The 11986-nt window shown below is 35.3% G+C and overlaps 1 long non-coding RNA gene across 1 annotated transcript; it reads left to right on the plus strand.

The window, feature by feature from the left end:
- Positions 1-7511: 7511 nt before the first annotated feature.
- On the plus strand, positions 7512-9398 carry LOC122003596. Its single transcript, XR_006118001.1, has 2 exons — positions 7512-7798; positions 9124-9398. It is a non-coding gene; the product is annotated as an uncharacterized LOC122003596 (long non-coding RNA).
- Positions 9399-11986: the final 2588 nt, after the last annotated feature.

The raw sequence follows: 11986 nt of genomic DNA on the forward strand, positions 1-11986 counted from the left end.
TCCTTTTAGGTCTATCATTTGAAAATGATTTCCTAGGGTTATCACTTACATTAACCCTATTCCTATCATTATATCTAAAATCATAAATATGCATGGGCAAATAATTCATATTATTTTTAACATGCATGGAGGAATTTGAATTTGAACTTGAATTCAAGTTAGGGTTTACCTTACCCTTTACCTTTGGAGCTCCCCCTTGACATGAGCTTCCATTCTTCCTCCACATCTTCTCCCACTTCTTCAAGTGCGCCAATTTCTTGAGCTCTCCTCTCCTTGGGCACTTAGTGTGGTAGTGACCCCACTCACCACATGTAAAGCACCTAATGTGCTTCTTCTCCTTCTTATTCCTACAACTCACATTAGTTTCTAAATTAACTTTAGTGAGTTTAGGGTTTACCTCCTTTACCTTCTTGAGCGAAGGACACCTACTCTTGTAGTGCCCCATCTTACCACACTCAAAACATTTGATGTGGTCCTTTGTTCTCTTCTTGGTAGTTGAGGTGGAGGGTTGAGCTTCCAAGATCTCCTCTTCCTTGGATTGCTCTTCTTCCTCTTCACTTGAAGATGTGGACGATTCCACTTCTTCCTCCCTTGAAGATGTGGATGATACCTCCTCATCTTCCTTCTCCTCCTCGGACGTTGAACCCGTGTCAACATTCGATTGGTTCTTCTCTTCTTGGACCAATGAGCCCTTCTCCTTGGGCTCCTTCTCTTCTTGGATTTGTGTAGGACTCTCATGAAGCGCAATTACCTTTTTCCAAAGGTCACTTGCGTTCTCGTATCCACCTACATCCAATATCGCATTAGGAGGTAATAAATTAATTAAAATTCTAATTACCTCCTTGTCCGTCTCCGATTGCTCCCTTTGCTCATCGGTCAAATATCAACGTCGAAGACGCTTTCCCTTCTTGTCCGTTGGAGCTTTAAACGGTTCCTCCAACGTAATCCATTGGTTCCAATTCATTTGGAACCACATCTCCATGCGCTTCCTCCAATAGTCGAAGTCTTCGCGCTCGTATGGAGGTGGGATTCGGATGTCCCATCCTAGTGGACCTTCCGACTCCATCTTCTTCCTCTAGCACTCGCTCCCTTGGAGATTAGTCCAACAAGAGCTCACCTAGCTCTGATACCAATTGTTGGGACCTTGACGTCCGCTAGAGGGGGTGAACAGCGTCTCACCCAAATCGATCGCTTCCTATAATGTTAGTTCACAGCGGAAATACAAAAACAAATATTAACAAGAGAAAGCAAACCTAACACGTTGATTTAACGTGGTTCGGAGATAAAGCTCCTACTCCACGGCTGTCCGTAAGGTGGATGATCCCGATCCGTCGGTGGATGACTCCCCGGAAAACCTCCGGCTAGCTCAAGCTCCTTGTCGGTGGAGAAACCTCACCACAAACACTTGAATACAAGCACACCGATCACACAATGACTTGGGAGACTCTAATAGGCTTTAACCAAGTCTATTTCGTCAACCATGCCCAAGCACCTCGAGCTCTATTAAATAGAGTTCGAGAGGAAAACACTAAACTATTTTCCCGCTACCAGTCGACTGGTGTATAGTCGACTGGTCCTTTAAGTGAAGACCGTTACCCAACGGTCGACTACCAGTCAACTGCTACAGTGTACCAGTCGACTGCTACATTTTATCAGTCGACTGCTACAGTAATCAGTCGACTGCTACAGTGCTGCTACAGTGAAACCTAAAACCATAAGATTTCACCCCGAGTATAATCACTCAGCACTCGTCCTCGCCCGACCAACCTAGACCTAGCCTTCTACCTCCTCTATCAGCCTCGCATCCCTCGGATGTCTCCCCATCCTTCATGTCTTGTCTTCTGAAGCTTCCTTCGGCCTTGTCCTTATTGTCGGGTCTTCCTTTGCCAAGAGGCTCCTCACCTCCGGGACTTCATCCATTGCCAAGTCACACTTGGACTTACGTTGCCAAGACTACATACTTGGACGTACACCGCCAAGACTCATTCTTGGACTTTTCTCATTTGCCAAGATCACACTTGGACTTTCCTTGTTATACCTGTATCCTGCACACTCACAATGCATATCAAATACAACAATAAACATAATTTAAACCTTTGCCCAAACATCAAAACCTAGGGCACCTAGATTGCTCCAACACCTAATTCATCTCACAAAATTATAGGATTCCCTGATTGAAAACATAGATCGGGTGAGATGACTAAGGACATTTAAATTAAAATTAAAATTAAAATTAAATTAAATTAAAATTAAATTAAATTAAAATTAAATTAAATTAAAATTAAATTAAATTAAAATTAAATTAAATTAACTTAAAATTTTATTTTAAAAAAATTAAAACTTAAACTTTTTTTAATTTAAAAATTTTATTTTAAAATTAAAACTTAAATTTGTTTTTAACTTAAAAATTTATTTTAAAATTAAAACTTAATTTTTTTTAACTTAAAAATTTATTTTAAAAATTAAAACTTAAAAATTTTTTAACTTAAAAATTTATTTTAAAATTAAAACTTAAATTTTTTTAAAACATAAAAATTTATTTTTAAAACTTAAACTTTTTTTAACTTAAAAATTTATTTTAAAAATTTAAATCTTTTTTTAACTTAAAATTTTATTTTAAAAATTAAAACTTAAATTTTTTTTTTACTTAAAAATTTATTTTAAAATTAAAACCTAAATTTTTTTTAACTTAAAAATTTATTTTAAAATTAAAACTTAAACTTTTTTTTGTAACTTAAAAATTTATTTTAAAATTAAAACTTGATTTTTTTTTTAACTTAAAATTTTATTTTAAAAATTAAAACTTAATTTTTTTCATTCTAACAATTTATTAAAACTTAAATTTTTAAAATATCTATTTCTTCTATTAAGTGTTATTTAATACAAAAAGAAGAAACTTGGTTATGGCATAGGAGGATGTCTCACACCAATTTTAGAAATATAAGTAAACTAAATGGACTTGTAAAAGGCTTACCAAAGCTACCTAACTTAGATTCAACTATATGTAATATTTGTCAACAAGGCAAACAAACTAAATCAACCCACAAACAAACAAATCAACCACAAACTAACTCAATCTTAGAACTCCTACATTTAGACCTTTTTGACTCCCATGGAGTCAAATCTATAAATGGAAACTTATATTGCTTAGTAATTATAGACGATTATTCTAGGTTTACTTGGGTAAAATTCTTAAAACATAAAGATGAAACTTTTGAAATTTTTACAAATTTTTGCAAACAGATTGAAAACAAAAAAGATATTAAAATTAAAAGAATTAGGAGTGACAACGGGGGAGAATTTAAAAATCACAACTTTAACAGTTTTTGTCTAGAAAACGGTTACCATCATGAGTTCTCATGCCCTAAAACCCCCCAACAAAATGGAATTGTAGAAAGAAAAAATAGAACCTTACTTGAAGCTTCTAGAACAATGTTAAATGAGTATAACCTACCTAAATACTTTTAGGCAGAAGCCTGCTATGTACAGAACAAAACAACAATAAATAAAACTCATAACAAAACATTCTTCGAAATGTTTTATAATAAACAACCTAATATAAAATATTTTAAAGTATTTGGGTGCCCAGTCTTTATCTTAAATACAAGAGAACACTTAGGAAAATTCACCTCTAAAATTGAAAATGAAATTTTTGTAGGATATTCCCTAAATAGTAGAGGCTACAGAATTTACAATAAGGTTACCTTAAAAATTGAAGAAACTACTAATGTAAAATTTGAAGAAACTAAACAAGACATAGAACCTACACAAACACCTAAGTTTGTTCCAGAAACCAACCAAACTCTAAGTCATGAAGAAGAGGAACAACATCAAGAGAGTCAACCCCCTAGAACAATAAGGGTTAACCCAAATCATCCAATTGATCAAATAATCGGTGACCCAGACTAAAGAGTTCAAACCAGATCATCTTTTAGAAACCTAAGTCAAATTTCATTAATTTCAAAAATTGAACCCAAAACTGTGGATGAATCCCTACTAGACCCAGATTGGATTATAGCTATGCAAGAAGAACTAGCCCAATTTGAGCGTAATGAGGTTTGGGACCTAGTCCCACCACCTAAGAATAAGAAAATAATATAAACAAAATGGGTATTCAGAAACAAACTAAGTGAAACTGGGGAAATTACTAGAAATAAGGCTAGGCTGGTTGCCAAAGGATTTAGTCAAGTTGAAGGACTTGACTATGATGAAACATATGCCCCAGTAGCCAGATTAGAATCCATCAGAATGTTACTAAGTTATGCAGCCCATAAGGGATTCAAACTATACCAAATGGATGTTAAGTCTGCCTTTCTTAATGGACTAATTAAAGAAGAAGTTTATGTAGGTCAGCCTCCTGGGTTTGAAAGTCTAGAACACCCTGATTATGTTTTTAAATTAAAAAAAAAATACTATATGGACTTAAACAAGCACCCAGGGCATGGTATGAGAGGCTAACATCTTACTTAACATCTAAAGGATTCAAACAAGGTCAAATTGACCCAACCTTGTTTGTTAAATCATTAAATACAGACATATTTATTGCACAAATATATGTAGATGATATAATATTTGGCTCAACAAATTCAGAATTTTTAGAAGAATTTATTAATCTAATGGAAAAAGAATTTGAAATGAGCTTAGTGGGAAAATTAACCTATTTCTTAGGATTACAAATCAAACAAACAAATGAAGAAAATTATATTTATCAACATAAATACACCAAAGAATTACTTAAAAAATTCGGAATGAAAAATACAAAAGAAATAAAGACACCTATGGCAGTAAACACAATCTTAGACAGTGACCCAAATGGAAAACCAATTGATTTAAAACATTATAGAAGTGCAATAGGTAGCCTGCTGTACTTAACTGCAAGCCGACCTGATATTTTATTTGCAGTTAGTATGTGTGCTAGATACCAAACTTGTGCTAAGGAATCCCATTTGACACAAGTTAAAAGAATTTTTAGATATCTTAAGGGAACAACAAATGTAGGAATCTGGTATCCTAGGACAAATAATTTTGAACTAATAGGATATTCTGACTCAGATTATGCTGGATGCAAATTAGACCGCAAAAGCACAAGTGGCGGATGCCAATTATTAGGATCCTCACTTGTTAGCTGGTTTAGTAGAAAGCAACATTGTGTTGCTTTATCTACAACTGAGTCAGAATACATAGCTATAGGCAAATGTGTTGCACAATTATTATGGATGATGCATACTCTAAAAGATTTCAACTTAAATATCACAAATGTAAAAGTATTAATTGACAATATAAGTTCAATTAACTTAACCAAGAATCCTGTGCATCATTCAAGAACCAAACATATTGAAATTAGGCACCACTTCATCAGGGATCATGTTACTAAAGGTGATATTGAACTCAAATACATTGAGTCCAAATCAAATTTAGCTGACATTTTTACAAAACCACTCCCTGAAAGTGAATTTAGCAACTTACGGCGAAAATTAGGGATGTGCCTAATAGACTAGGATTTTTTTTTTAAAAAAAAAACTATTTTTAAAATAATGTTTTTTCAACTTATAAGTTAAAACTGTATGTTTTCAAAACTTTCCATTTTTAGATTTTCAAAAACAGCTTTGGCCTTAGATTAGTTTTGAATCCCTAGAAAGCATGTACCCATAGGACTAATTTTTGAGCATCTCACCAACACCTTAGGCTTACCTTGCTTGTGTTTGACAAACATAGAAAGGGGTGAGATGCATAGGCCAACTGTCTGGACTTAAGATGCTTATTTCAGTGCATCAGCATAAGTCTGGACGTTAAATACAACTCAGATATTAATCAGATTAAAGTTCATCAGTCAAGTCAAATATTGACTACTTATAATCAACTTAATCTGACTAACCAAGTGAAAGCTACTATCTTCTGATAGTTAGTTAGTACCTAATTGGTTAGATAGCTGGTTAAATTTAAGTATCAAGTTCAGGGGGAGAAATTAACTTTGTATGTTTAAAAAATGTTTTTTTAAAACTAACTTATTTTTAAAACACCAGTTTTCAAAAAGTTAAATTTAACTAAGTTTAATCCCACCTAATTTTTAAACCTGATTTTAAAAGTTGAATATTGCAAATTTAAACTTATTCAGTTTTGTAACATATGCTTGAAAATTCAACTTTCCAAACTTAGCTTTTATCAAATTAGCCTTAAAAGTTTATTTTGGCAAAAATTTTACTTCTTGAAAAATTATTCTTACTTGTTTAATTTTTGCTTTGTTTTGAAAAATCGAAGTTGAAAATTTACCTTTTTGAAAAGTAAAATGTTACTTAAACATGAAAAGTAAATTTGAAAAACCTGATTTGAAAATTTTTACACGCTTGAAAAGTTAAACTTGATTAACTTTAAATTTATACTTTTCAAAATTCAACTTGTCTCCCCCAAGTCAACTTGATTTTTTCCTTGGATTTAAAAATTGTACCAAACTCAGATTTTTTTCAAGATTAGCTGTGACTATTTTTTTACAGTAACTCGACACTATGATTGTTTACCCTTATTTTTTGATGAATGCCAAAGGGGGAGGGTTAGGCGGTTAAGTTAGATAAACCAAATTGAAAACACTAAAACTAACTTTAAAACCGATGTACCTGTTTTTTGCATTCTTTCACTAACTTAACCAAGTTGTCATTCCGTCAAAAAGGGGGAGATTGTTGGTGCGGGTAGCACTAACGGTCTAACCTAGGTTTTGATGAATGACAAATAGGTTAAGTTAGTTTTGTTGTTGTCTGACACTTTGATCAAGTGTACAGGAGAAGTCCAGACAGGTCGACGGGCTGACCGGATGTCTGGCACGAAGTCCAGCTAGGTCGACGGGCTGACCGGATAGCTGGCGAGAAGTCCAAGCGGGTCGACGGGCTGACCGGACGCTTGGCGAGAAGTCCAAGCGGGTCGACGGGCTGACCGGACGCTTGGCGAGAAGTCCAGACGGGTCGACGGGCTGACCGGACGTCTGGCAGGTAAGTGAGGTTAGACCGTTAGTGCTACCCGCACCAACAATCTCCGGTCAGCCCGTCGACCTAGCTGGACTTCGTGCCAGACATCCGGTCAGCCCGTCGACCTGTCTGGACTTCTCCTGTACACTTGATCAAAGTGTCAGACAACAACAAAACTAACTTAACCTATTTGTCATTCATCAAAACCTAGGTTAGACCGTTAGTGCTACCCGCACCAACAATCTCATTTTAGAAATGATTTTTGCAAGCCGCTACGCCATGCTCTGCTTTTGCTTCTGCTTCTGATTCTGATTCTGCTTATAGGAAACGCGAATGGAGTTGTATGGCTTGTGGTATATTTATAGGCAAAAGGATACATATATAACGGTGACCACTTCTCAATTCTAAGTTATATAGTGAACATCTTTATATTTTTCACATCAGATGTAATTAATTAGTTTTATATTAGATTGTGGTCATCTAAGTTATATAATGAACATCTTCTTTATATTTTTCACGTCAGATGTAATTAGTTTTATATTAGATTATGGTCAATGATTATTAATTTCTGGTAGGACACTTCAGCAACTTGTGCACTTGCCTTCAAATTACATTCAAGCATATTAAAATCTGAATTTGGAGTCATCAAAGATTTTGCTGCTTGGAGTCCACTCTGCTTTGCATCATGACTATATTTTCTAGTATTGCTAAAGTAATTTCAAGCGAGGGTTCCATATTTGCTGGAAACTGACAAGGCTACAGTGGAAATGGAGTGCATGGAAGAAGGACATCTTGCCAAGATAATACATGGAGATGGGTCCAAAGAGATAAAAGTTGGTGAGGTAATTACATATGCATTCATCTTTTACCCACCCAATACCAGTCTCATGCTCTTCCTTTTAGTTCATGAGGATTTAATTTTCATTAGCTTTGGAGGGAAATTTCCTATTCATCTTTTGTCTTGATTTTGTGATACTTGTTCCTGTTACTACTTTCAGCACTTATATGTTGTTGGTTTTGTTGAATTAAGAAACCCTTGGGCCTGTGATGGATGTCTTTATTGTTATTTTTGTACTGAATCTTAATAAACATTGTGGATATCAGGATATGATGTGGATATGTTGAATACTCTTACTAATAATTCATTTAGAGATCACTTTTTTGTTTTTGAGCGTGTGATCTCATGATTCACCAAAGTCTGCATGTGTCATTGTTGCAACTTGAATATTGTTAAACCAGTAATAACTAATTTCATATTGTCCATGCCTGTTTGCTCAAGTTCATTTACTTGATTGGATCATTGGAGAGGTTAGCTAGATTGGATCAAAATCACAAGAAGCATATTAGATCTCTAGGTGAAGTTGCTTTGCCATATACCTGTTGCATCACAATTGGATCATGCAGGAAAAGTGCATTGTCCTCTAATTGATAGTTCTCAAATATCATCAATTTACCAAATTCCTGAATCTTTTTTTATATTATTTGCTTTCCACAGCCACTAGGAGTTTAAACATCTTTCATTATTGATGTTGATTGAGTTCTTAAATTTTTTTTTCAGATGATAATGAAGTTTTTGAATAAAATAAAAACTCCTGCATAACTTGCTTAGTTAGAAAAACCTTCACTATATTATGAATTATGTTCGGCTGATCCCTTTAAGCTATATTGATTGGTTCAGTTTAAATAGATTTTTGGTGAACTGCCTGTAAACTGTAATGAGGATGTGCTGTTTGAATATATGAGGTGCATGAAGTATTATTGCCATCTCATTCAAGTGGCTTGAGTACCTTCACAATTTGCATTATAAATATTCTCTGATTCTTATTATATTTTATTTTGTACAAGATATTACTTTTATTTGTTATGAATTTTGAATAATCTGCCATCAAACCATTGCTATAACTGTGGAGGAAGAGGGGGAGATATTGAGAAATTTAAAGATTACAAGGTTTCTGAATCTGCTGGTCCTACTGAAGTTCAGCCACCATCTGAACCAGCACAATCTAAAAAGGACATATGCTGTGCATTTCTGTATTCTACTGCAGAATTTTCACATGAGTTGATTTCTTTATTATATGTTGATTTCATTTACATGTATTATTTGTTGATGTTCAGTATAGTCATCTATTATATTAATGATAATATATTGAAAGTTTTTTTGTTACAGAAAAAATATTAGAATGTCCACCTGAATCTCAAAACACAACTAATATTGTTGATGATACAATTAGCATTGTGTTTGGCAAAGAAGCTCGGGGTAGAGTGCGCGGAATGGGCTTTGGAGTAACACCATCGAAAGTTGGAGCTTCTGTGCAACAAAATAGAACGGTTCAACAACTTCAAACTATAGTACAAAATGTTCAACAACAAATGTAAGAAATGAGGCAACAAAATCAACTAGAAATGCAAGAAATGAGGTCTATGTTTTTACAAAGTATGAGACAACAAAATCATCCAGAACATGTTAGTAAGTAAACAATATATATATAATAAGTTTGATATTTACACTTAAATGCTTTTAAATTATCATGATGACATTGCTTGACATGATTTGGTTGTAAAATTAGATTGCTAGTGGTGACATTTGTAGCGGTATTGGGAATGAAATTGGTAGCAATAGAGATATCAATATCGGTGCAAAAAAAAGTGGTGATTTTGGTCATGTTTTTCAGGTGATTATCATAAAATTATGTATTTCTGAATCACAAAATTGTTACAAAAATATATATGGTTGAATTAATAATTTTGTATTGTTTATTTACAGTCAAATTTGAGAAATGTGAGTCGTGGATATATCTGTGTTAATACTAAATGTAAGCTGCTTCATTGGTCTACTGATGAATTAGTTGTTGCAGAAGGTTGAATTGCATCCACAGATCCAAACACAAAAGTGCATCACGTTATTCTTGGTGGATCATGTTGGAAAGTTTAGGTTGATAAAGTTTTGGTGGAAAAGGTGGACCTAATTCGACCAAATGATAAAATGCAGTTTCTTGATAATGCAATAGGAAGCACGGTTGCATGGTTATTGAAATTTATAGTATTATGTGATTGATACATAATATACTAATTTGTGTGAATTGTAAGTTTAATTATTGTTATGTAATACTAGTTTGATAGAGATTTTGTATCTTGTTTAAGATATTTAAAAAAAAATTATTATAATGAAAAACTATGACTTTTGTTAATTTTGTGGATTTATTTGTACTAAATTTGTTGTAAAACTTTGATTTATTATTTTCATCAAATTAATATTTTTTTAATATAGTTAAGACTATCAACAGCGTACATTTATAAGCTGTAGATTATTATCCTTAACGCATAAAAATACTTTCCGCGGCGTGCTTTGCGCGCTGCGGATAACATTATCCGCAGCGCGAAAAGCACGCCGCGGAAAGTATTATCCGCAGTGTGCAAAGCACGCCGAGGAAAGTATTATCCGCAGCGCGCAAAGCACGCCGCGGATAATATTATCCGCAGCGCACAAAGCACGCTGTCAATAATTTAGGACTTTTAACAGCTTTTAATTGTGCAGCGTGCAATGCGCGCTGCGGAAAGCGAATTTGCGCGCTGCGAAAAGCTATTTTTGTTGTAGTGCGTCGATCCGGCTTAGATCCATTTCGGATGTCTAAGTCGAGATCGTGACTAGATTCCGGTCTCGGAAAGACGGAATCTAAGTCATACTAACTTATGCTAATTCATACTATTATAAATGTGCTAATAATCTATGTTGCAGGGTATATATTGCCTCGGACTAACTTTGTTTTGCAGGAAAATGGAGTTTTCTGGAACAAGGTGGTCCGGGCGCCCGGAAGGCAAATTATATCCAGCCGAGTCGTCGCCACATGGAGCATCATGGTTTGTGCAGCTACGTCGCATTCCAGGCGCCCGGAACAGCATATAAAAGAAGCCCCAGGCAGGAGCTTCAGAAAAAATTCATCTGAGAACTCTTCTACTGCTGGTCTTGCTGCTCGACGTTCAGTGCGACGCCAACAACGCTCTGACAAAGTGCTCCTTCGGTTTTTATTTAATTTCCTTGTCGGTATTGCTTTATTTTCACTAGCATTTCCTGTATTCATTCTGTAATCATATTTCGACTTGTTAGTGATTGCCCAACGAAAGTGGTCAAGGACCACGGGCCTTCGAGTAGGAGTCGTCACATGCTCCGAATGAAGTAAAAAACATTTGTGTCTATTTTACTTTTCCGCTGCGTTTATACTCTAAGTTTTCGAATCGATATTCACCCCCCCTCTATCGAATCTAACGGTCCTACATAAACCACTACAATATTCAGAACCTTGTTAAATGTACTAGCCCAATAAACATAAGTTTGTGTGCAGAATTTTATAACAACCTAGTGAAAGTAGACGACTTTACTTATACTACTAGGGCAGTTGGGACTGATATCACGTTGTCCCCTACTGTCATCTGAGAGTTTTTGGAGTTACGAGAGTCTACCTGTCCCTTTCAATGCTATCCTCCCAGGGAGCTACCCTTTGGAGATCCCTATTCGCATATCACTCTTGATACGATTTATTCGTATTTTTTCGGGGGCGAGCGAGTACCCACAGTGACCTAGTTTAGGTCAGTTACCCTTCGAGTCCAGGACTACGCCCTTTATAGGGTCTTAGTCTTTTGCATTCTACCACTAAGCACTCGCGACATCGCGATGATGCGCACATTCCATTCCTTTCTCCTCTATGCTCTGTGTCATAGGCTAGATATTGACATTAGCCTGCATATCTTTTCCACCATTATTTACTCGGCCGAATATGTGACAAGTGGGCGAGTTCATATGCCCTACTGTCACATTCTGACAGCATATATGTCCTCTTTGGGCATTGATGTCACCAGAGGTGACATCCGCTATATGACCGAGTTTGACGTTATAAGATCTAGGAACTTTTCCCTAGCTAGTATTTATATAGATGATGAGGGTATCATGACTTGGCAGAGGGGAGCACAGCACCAGCCCGACCCAGACGCACAGCAGGAGGAGGCCGATGAGTTCTTTCTCGCACTCTTTCCTG

The sequence above is a fragment of the Zingiber officinale genome, chromosome 7B (assembly GCF_018446385.1).
Source record: "Zingiber officinale cultivar Zhangliang chromosome 7B, Zo_v1.1, whole genome shotgun sequence".
NCBI lineage: Eukaryota > Viridiplantae > Streptophyta > Magnoliopsida > Zingiberales > Zingiberaceae > Zingiber > Zingiber officinale.